Source organism: Pseudorca crassidens, chromosome 18 (genome assembly GCF_039906515.1).
Source record: "Pseudorca crassidens isolate mPseCra1 chromosome 18, mPseCra1.hap1, whole genome shotgun sequence".
Taxonomy (NCBI): domain Eukaryota; kingdom Metazoa; phylum Chordata; class Mammalia; order Artiodactyla; family Delphinidae; genus Pseudorca; species Pseudorca crassidens.
Window position 1 is genome coordinate 1,236,762 of NC_090313.1, and position 8,239 is coordinate 1,245,000.

An 8,239-nucleotide genomic window follows, 5' to 3' on the forward strand; every position below is an offset into this window, starting at 1 on the left:
TAAGTCTCGTCTGTCTTTTCTGACGCTGGGCTCTTGAAAAACCCTTCGAACTTGGTGAAAACCTATCGTGCGTGGACGTCTTTTCTGCCAGTGCCGAGGAACTTCACGCTGGCCAGAGCCCTGCCTTTCAGCAGCTCAGTCCTACACAGCCCTGCTGGATTTTAAGGCGCTATTCATTTGTGCAGACTTCCTGCAGCCCAGGAGTTTTCAGCTGTGATCACAGTTTGCGCAGTTGCTGGGTTTTAGCCGACATTTGGCGCTGGGCCTGGCATGGGGGAGGCACACGGCTGCTTCCCCTCTTACAAAGCATCGGTGCAGCCCCCTCTGTTCCCGGCATTTCTCCAGGGCCCGGGGGGGATGGGGGGGGTTGGGAAAACACACACCCCGGCCTCCAGCAGCTCACGGCCCAACCAGGAGCCCCGGAGCCTACGACGCAGTTTACACCAAACAGTTGTTGCCACAGCAACAGCACAGGATGCCCAGTGGCCGACAGCCCCCAGTTTGGCTGCTGAGAGACAGCTGTCAGGGGGACCAGGCTACCAATCCTTTTCCCCACTAAAGAGGAAGAAGCTGGATTTTCTGAGAGATTTAAGAGGACAATCCAACCAAAGCAAGGGCTGGGGAGTCAGGCGGCAGCTGGGCCGAAGGCCAGCCACCCAAGGCTGTGTTTGTTCTGACCTCAGCCAGGGCCCCACTTCGCAGCAGGGGGACAGCGGCCAAACTTTTATTGATTAAATAGCACATGGGGGCCAAGTCTGCTAGGAGAAAAAACAATGGCCTGGGGCCAAAGGAGGCTTTGGGGAGCTGTTTTCCACTTTTCCTCCAAGCAGCTGTAGGTCCCGGGGCGAAGGCATTACGGGGCATCACGCCTGCGGGACCAGGTCCTGATCCGGGAGTCGAGACCCCAGGGAGGCAAGGAGGACAGGCCCCCTGCCCTCGCGCCCAGGATCTCTGGCGAGACTGAGAGGGGGTTTGAGGTCAAAAGGAGAGGGAAGAACCGCTGGCTCCTTTGAGCGGGGGAGAGGAGAACGGGCGAGCTGGGCTCCAGGCCTGCCCCCAGGACGCTTCCCCACAGCCTGGGCCGCTGTCCTGCGCCGCACCACCCCTCACTCTGCCTAGGGCCGGGTGACCCGCGTCCCACGGTAGGATGTGGGTCCCCTTCTCGTACATTCCCTCCTGGTGGCTGCAGGAGACCTTCAACCATGTCACCAACTGGTCAACACTTCCCGAGCGACCCGTCAGGAGCCGTGAGCTAGACTGCGCCATCCGAGGCAGGGGCGCTATGCAGAGCGGGCAGGCCCAGGTGCTGTGACAGGAGGTCAGATCCAGACCCGGGCACTGCAGCCAGAGACGGGCCAGGCCAGCGAGGCCGCAGGAGGTGGTGCTGGACACGCTCGGGGCTGCCCGGGGAGCGGGCAGAGATTTGGCTGGAACGCCAGGCCGGCCCCGGCTTCCAGACAAGCAGGCGGGAACCTCCGCAAGCTGTGGGGAGCGCTGGACGGGCTGGTGGCTGAAAACATCTGAAGGCAGAGCCCGTCGCATGTCCCGGGCACCCAGCCTACGGCTCCAGGGGGCACACTGGCCTTCCCGGGCAGGCCCCAGAACCAGACGGGCAGGAGGGTCTGACCCTGGGCCATCTGGTCACATTGTTTTGTTTTTCGGTTTCTTTTAGTTTTTTAGGTTTGGTTTGGTTTGGTTTTGGCTGTGCCGCAAAGCATATGGGATCTTAGTTCCCCAACAAGGTACTGAACCTGCGGCCCCTGTAGTGGAAGCACAGAGGCCTAACCACTGGACCGCCAGGGAATTCCCCTAATTATGTTTTATAAAGTATTTCTTCCTTGGGTATAACTCTATTGAATTAAAATTAAAGTGCAATAAACTGTATGTACCTGAAGTGTGTAATTTGATAGGTTTGGGCATATGTTTGGGCCCAGAAACCGTCACGGTTTCCATCACCCCGAAGGGTGGCAGCTCAGCCCCTCCAGCCCATCCCCAGAAGCCAGCCAGCCACCTCTGGGCAAAACAGACTAGTTTTCAGGTTATGAATTTTATATGATCGGAACCACACACGTGGGCTTCTTTCACTCAGCGTCATGATTTTGAGACACATCCGTCATCACACATGTTTTCTTCCTTTTATTGCTAAATAGCCCTGAGTTGTACGGCAGCACGATCTGTGTGTGTCCACCAGGCGACAGGCATGCGGTGTGTCCATGGTTTTGGTGATTCCAAAGGAAGCTTCGTGTTCACACCTTGGTGTGGACATGTTTTTTTTTTCCTGGGTAAACATCTCGGGGTGGGATCGTTGTAGAGTTGTGTATGTTTCTGTGATTTTTCTTTTTCTTAATGGTGTCTTTTTAAGAGCAGGAGTTTTTAATTTCAATGAAGTCCAACTGATCCATTTTTAAAATTGTTTCGTGCTTTTTGTGTTCTAAGAAATCTTTGCCTACCCCAAGCAAAAGATCTTTCTCCTGTGTTTCCTTGCAGAAGTTTTATAGTTTTAGAATTTACATTTACCAATAAATTTTGAATCAAAATTTTAAATTTTGAATTATTTGTGTGCATGTGTGTTGTATGAGATAAGGGTCAATGTTTTTCTCCCCATAAGGATATTCAGCGGATCCAACACTATTTGTTAGAAAAACTTTCTTTTCCCATTGAGTCGTCTTGGCACCTTTGTTGAAAATTGATTTACCATATATGGTAGGTCTATTTCTTTTTAAAAGCAGATTTTTGGAAGGAAAATTCGAGACTCTTCTTCTAAATTTGGTCCCTGTCCTACCACTCCCCACATTTGACTCACCTCCATCCATTCTTTGCCTCGAAGTTTCCTAAAAAGTTAAACATAGATGTGCCTCATGACTCAGCAATTGCACTCCTGGGTTATCCTGGAGAAATAAAAATTTACATTCACACAAAACCTGTACAGAAATGTTCACAGCAGCTTTCCTGTGTTAGCTAAAGCCTGGAAACACCCAAGCGTCCTTTCAGGTTAAAAGAACCTTGGCCCATCCTGGAAGGAAGCGTATTCCAATTACACAATGCTCCTGAAATGACAGATTATCGCGATGGAGAAGAAACCAGGGGTTGGGGGAGAACAGCACAAAGGAGTCCTCTGTGGGGACCAAGGAGTTCTGTGTCCTGAACGTGGTTGTGGAACCTACATGTCACAGAACCCCTGCACGAGGACACACCCGAAGGAAAATGTGAACCTGCGCAAGTCAGCCCAGCCGAGGGAGCTCCACAGTCCAGTTAACTGTGCTGTGCCAACAGCCAGCTCCTGGTGTTGACGATTTAGGATCGTTGTGTAAGTTTCCACCACTTGGAGACTCTGAGGGGTGGGTACGTGGGACCTCTCCGTACTGTTCTGCAACTTCTTGTGAAGCTGTAATTCATTCAAAAGACAAAGTTAGAAATACAAATACTTAGAAATAAATTTGACAAAAGATACACACGTGACCCATACACTGAGAATGCAAAAGCATTGCTGAGAGAAATGAAAGAAGACCTAAGTAAATAAAGAAACGCTGAGTTCAGGGAGTGGAAGATCCAATACTATTAGAATCATCAAGATGACAGTCTCCCCAAATTAATGTAGAACCAATACAATCCCAGTCAAAATCCTAGCAGGTTTTTCGGTAGAAATTCAAATTCAAGCTAATTCTAAAATTTGTATAGAAACGCACAGACTTAAAGGAACCAGAGCAAGCACGAAAAAGAACAAGGCTGGAGAATTTATATTACGTGATCCCAAGATTATTTTAAGCAACAGTCATCAAGACTGACTTGTCATGGTTATAACAGACCAGCTCAGGACAAAACAGATTCCAGAAACAAACCTGCTCAGATGCCGTCAGTTGACTTTGACAGGGTGCTGGGGCAATTCACGGGAAAAGAAGACTCCTTCCAGAAATGACCCTGGATCATGTGGACGTTCATGTGCACCAGAACAAAGCAGAGAAAAGCCCTCAAAACCCTTGGCTCACTCCAAAAAAATGATACAAAATTCACCCGAAAGTAACAAATTTCAAAAATTAACATAAAAGAGATCTTAGACCTAAATGTATGAGCTAAAACAATGAAACATCTAGAAGAAATATATGACAAAATCATAGTGCCCTCTCCTTTGGGAAAGATTTCTTAAATACGACACAAAAGTTTAAACTATGTGGAAATTACAATAAATTAAATTTCATCAATCTTGAATTTTTCCCTTCAAAAGACACCAAAGAAGATGAAAAGGCAAGCAATAGAGTGGGAGAAAATATTTGCAAAACATACATCCAACAAAAGGCTTTTATCTAGAACATATAAAGCAGTCTTACAACTCAAGAAGACCAACAATCCAATTTATAAATGGGCAAAAGATGTGAACAAACACTTCACCAAAGAAGATATACGGAAGGCAAAGAAGCACAAAAAAGACACCGAACGTCTTTAGAGAAATGCAAATTCAAACCATAACTAAACACCACTACAAACCCACTAGGATCGTGAAAATTAAAAGCCAAGCAGAAGTGAGGGCGGGGGACGCCTGGGCTCCGTAGACAGCAGGCAGGGCTGTGAGAGCGGAAGTGAGGGTGGGGGACGCCTGGGCTCCGTAGACAGAAGGCAGGGGTGTGAGACAGGAAAACCCTCTTGGAAAATAGTTTAGCAGTTTCTTAAAAAAATTAAACCCAGACATTCCATTTCTAGGTTTGTCCACACAAAGACTGGTGCATGAATGTCCATTATAGCTTTTAATAGCCCAAATCTGGAAGCCACCCAGTCACCCACTAAGGGGCGAGTGGATAGATTAAGACATGCACACAGCGGAAAGCTACCCAGCACTGCTCAGCGTGCACAAGGTCAGGCCATAACTACATATACACGGGTAATTCCATTCACAGAAAAATCCAAAACACGCACATTAACCTATAGTGACGGAAAGGTTAGTGATCCCCCAGCAAGAGAAGCAGGAAGGGCGGGGGGACTCCGGGGTGGCAGATGCGCTCGTGATTGTCTTGATTACGGTGACGATTTTACGGGTGTGTCTGGATGTCAAAACTGACCAGGGTGTGCATCTTACATGTGTGCATTTTATGTCAAATACAGCTCAAAAAGCTGAGAAGTGAACAGAAGCCCACAACGAATGGCGTCCAGTTGTGATGGGAGGGATTTAGGTTGGTAGAAGGGAGAATCCTTCAGTAGAGGCCGTGGGTCTCTGGGGACGTGGCACAACCGCACTCCGTGAGTCCTGCTTGGGTGCCATTGGAGGACAGGCGCGGATGCCGGTCACACCGGTGACCCATGGGCTACTCCTGGGAAATGACATAGAAATAACAGAGCAGCTGCGATTTCTCGTCTTGGAGCGCTCTGCAGTTTACAAAGAACATTCCTCTCCTGACCTAAGGGGTTCCTGGCATCTCCCTCCTGAGCGGCTTCTCCTCCCATCCACTGCCCCTCCCAGAACAGAGGCCTCACCCCGCCTCACCTGGACAGCTTCAGGCCACGAACTGCGTTCCACCTGCACAATGGGGTCTGTCCGACACAGGAGCCACTGATGGAATAAAATTATTGTTAAGGCAGGACAAGTAAATTTAGCATAAGAGTCTCCCTGCCCTTGAGCCACTGGCCCGCCCCTCAGTGTACATTGCACACTTGCTAGAGCCCCTTAGAAGACGCAGGGTTGCCCGCTCTCCAAACAAAACAGAGCAAGCTCCTCCTGGCCGGCAGGTGCCTCCTCAGGAGATAGCATCCTTTCTCAGCCCTGCAAGGCCACGGTGGCCACCGGTCACCCTGGTAGACGAAGTACACTGTCAGTATGTGACTCTGACGTAAGACCCTTTGTCTCAAAAACTTATCTAACTGTGCTTTGACCTCGGCCAGGCAGAACCGTCCTCAGAGCTTCTGAAAGACTGTCTCCTGGGTTATAATCCTCAGGTTGCTCGGATAAATCTTTCCATTTCTTTTTTAGATTGGCTACCGATTAATTCTTCTCGTCGACGTTACAAACTGAGTCTCACAGACATAATGTTCAAGGGAAAAGCCAGACTTTTCCCTTGAACATTACTTTTCCCTTGAATGTTCTTCAAAGAATGCAGTTTGGTTCCATCCTTGTGAAGGCTCAGGACGGCCAAGGATTCCTTTTCGGCCTGACAGTCGGCCCTGTAAATCCATTTGGCTAACGCGACGCCCTAGCCTGGCAGGAGCGGCCCACCTCCGCCCGCCGGGCTGTGCTGCTCCCAGACAGGCCTCTGGCGGGACCTCAGGCAGACCCCTCCCAGGGTCACAGCCTGGGGCACAGGGGCAGCCGGAGCTGTGAGCTGCCCTCTACTGGGGGTGGTGCTGGCCCCAGACGAGGGAGTAGGGACGGCCGGGGTGGGGGGCGGTGGGGGGTGGGGGGAGGAGGGATCCCTTCCCGAGGACACGGCTCCCGCGGCAGGGAGGGGCAGCTGCGGGGACAGAAGGGGCAGGTAGCCAGGGGAGGGCGGGGAGTGGAGCCCGAGGGCCTGGAGGCCCCAGCAGCTCTGTGGTGCGGCCGGGGTGGGACTTGAACCCTCTGGCTTGGCGGAGCCGGAGGCTCCGTCTGGTGGTTGGAGCTCCTCCATCCTGCTAGTACGGCCAGGGCTTAGATTCCTCTGACCTTGGCCTAAATCCCAGCCTCCCAAAGGTAGGGCCCCGGACTCCTCCATAACCAAACACTGCCTTCTCCTTGGCATGCGGACTTTTCCTGTCCTGGAGCAAAGAGGGGCGGGGTGGTGGGGACGGTGACCTGGGGAGTGTGACATTCCGTGTCAGCATCAGAGGTCACGGAGTGAAGTGGACCAGGACCCCTCATGGGCTCCTGAGGGAAGAGTGTTCCTGGCACACGGCTGACGGGAGCTCACAAGTGCTTCTTGGGATGGCGACACCGCCGGGATGGGGCAGCCCTCTCGTCCCCCTTCCCAGGTGAGGAGGCCCAGAGCCCGCTGCAGTCTCCCTGGTCCCCACCCCCCAGCGCCACGGGTCTCTGTTCCAGGTACCACCCTCAGCTCCAGCCTCTCTTCTCACCCAGGCCACTCCCCTTCTTCTCCACAGATGGCCCCCCCCCCCCGGCTGCTCCCCCTGCACAAACCTCCTTCCCTGGCTCAGTCCCCTGAAGGAGCCCTTGGAAACAACCCCCCGTCCCCCACAGTGAGGGGTACGATCACCCTCCCTGTGGTCTGGCCAGGACCCCTGCTCCAAGCATCCTTCTGGCTGGGAAGACGTGATACACAGTCAGCACTTAAAAGGATAAACAGAAATTCCAATTCCCTTTTCACTGCTCGGGGCCACGTCTGGAGTGAAGGTTTCACAACATCTGGAGGAACACGGTGCTTCCTGTTCCAGGAACCTCCAGAGTTTTGTGGGTTTTACCGCAGAGTTGAGCAGCCTTTTACCAGGAAAACAGGTCTGTGTGAACGCGACGGCGGGGGAGTCCCCCAGGCCAGGACGCAGGCTCTGGGACACTCACAGGGACTCAGCCCAGGAAGCTGACAAAGCTGGACATGAAAGTGGTCCGAGCACCGAGGCCATGGGACACCACTCGCCACGCAGCGAGGGCCGAGGCCCGGTGCCCACGGGCTGCTGGCCGGAGTCCGCGTGCGGTGCTGAGCTTGGCCTCAGAGACTGGATGCAGATGCAGACGTGACCAAATCTTCTGAGTCATCGCGGTCATTACTGCGTGTGTCCCTGGAGCGGAATGGCCGCTGGGTACGTGTGCTCTCCCGAAAGCTGGGCGACCATCCTGCCTCAGGAGGGCCACCTGGGGGTGAGGGACGGGCGGAGAGCTTCTCCCAGGCAGGCCTCCCCGGGGTGGGGAGAAGGCCCAGTACTTGTCCTGGAGTCTAAGGCCCAGACTTAAGAAATCTGGACCCAGGAAGGGAAGGAGGGTGCAGGAGGGTGGAGTGTGGAGGCAGGCCTGGGGGAAGCACGGTCGGGGGCGGCTGTGGTCTCCTGCCCTCCAGGCCTCGGGGTCGGCCCAGCCGGGGGGCGGCGCTCCGTCCCGTGGGCCTGGCCGCGGGGTTGTCAGCCGGAGCCCCCCTTCCGTCTCTCAGCTTTGACAGCGGGCAGCCAGCAGCTGCCTCTGTGGCCCGGTCAAGGGCTCAACGGCCTCCTTGTGGCGTGAGGCCCCCGGGGGCACTTTACCCCACAGGTGACTGGGGTGGTGTTTTGTCGAGTGTGACACAAGAGGCAAGCTCTGCCCCTGCCCCAAGGTCGAAGGCCGTCGGGTAGAGAC

The 8,239-nt window shown here is 53.3% G+C and overlaps 2 long non-coding RNA genes across 2 annotated transcripts in view; one reads left to right on the forward strand and one right to left on the reverse strand.

The window, feature by feature from the left end:
- Positions 1 to 3,462: 3,462 nt before the first annotated feature.
- LOC137210947 (uncharacterized) lies at positions 3,463 to 7,282 on the reverse strand. Its single transcript, XR_010936815.1, has 3 exons — positions 7,097 to 7,282; positions 5,474 to 5,539; positions 3,463 to 5,300 (listed from the first exon to the last, which is right to left on the reverse strand). It is a non-coding gene; the product is annotated as an uncharacterized lncRNA (long non-coding RNA).
- The window catches only part of LOC137210946 (uncharacterized), an 8,408-nt gene continuing 7,322 nt past the window's right edge, over positions 7,154 to 8,239 (forward strand). The window contains exon 1 of the long non-coding RNA XR_010936814.1: positions 7,154 to 7,713. This is a non-coding gene — a long non-coding RNA (uncharacterized lncRNA). The remainder of the gene's footprint in view (positions 7,714 to 8,239) is intronic.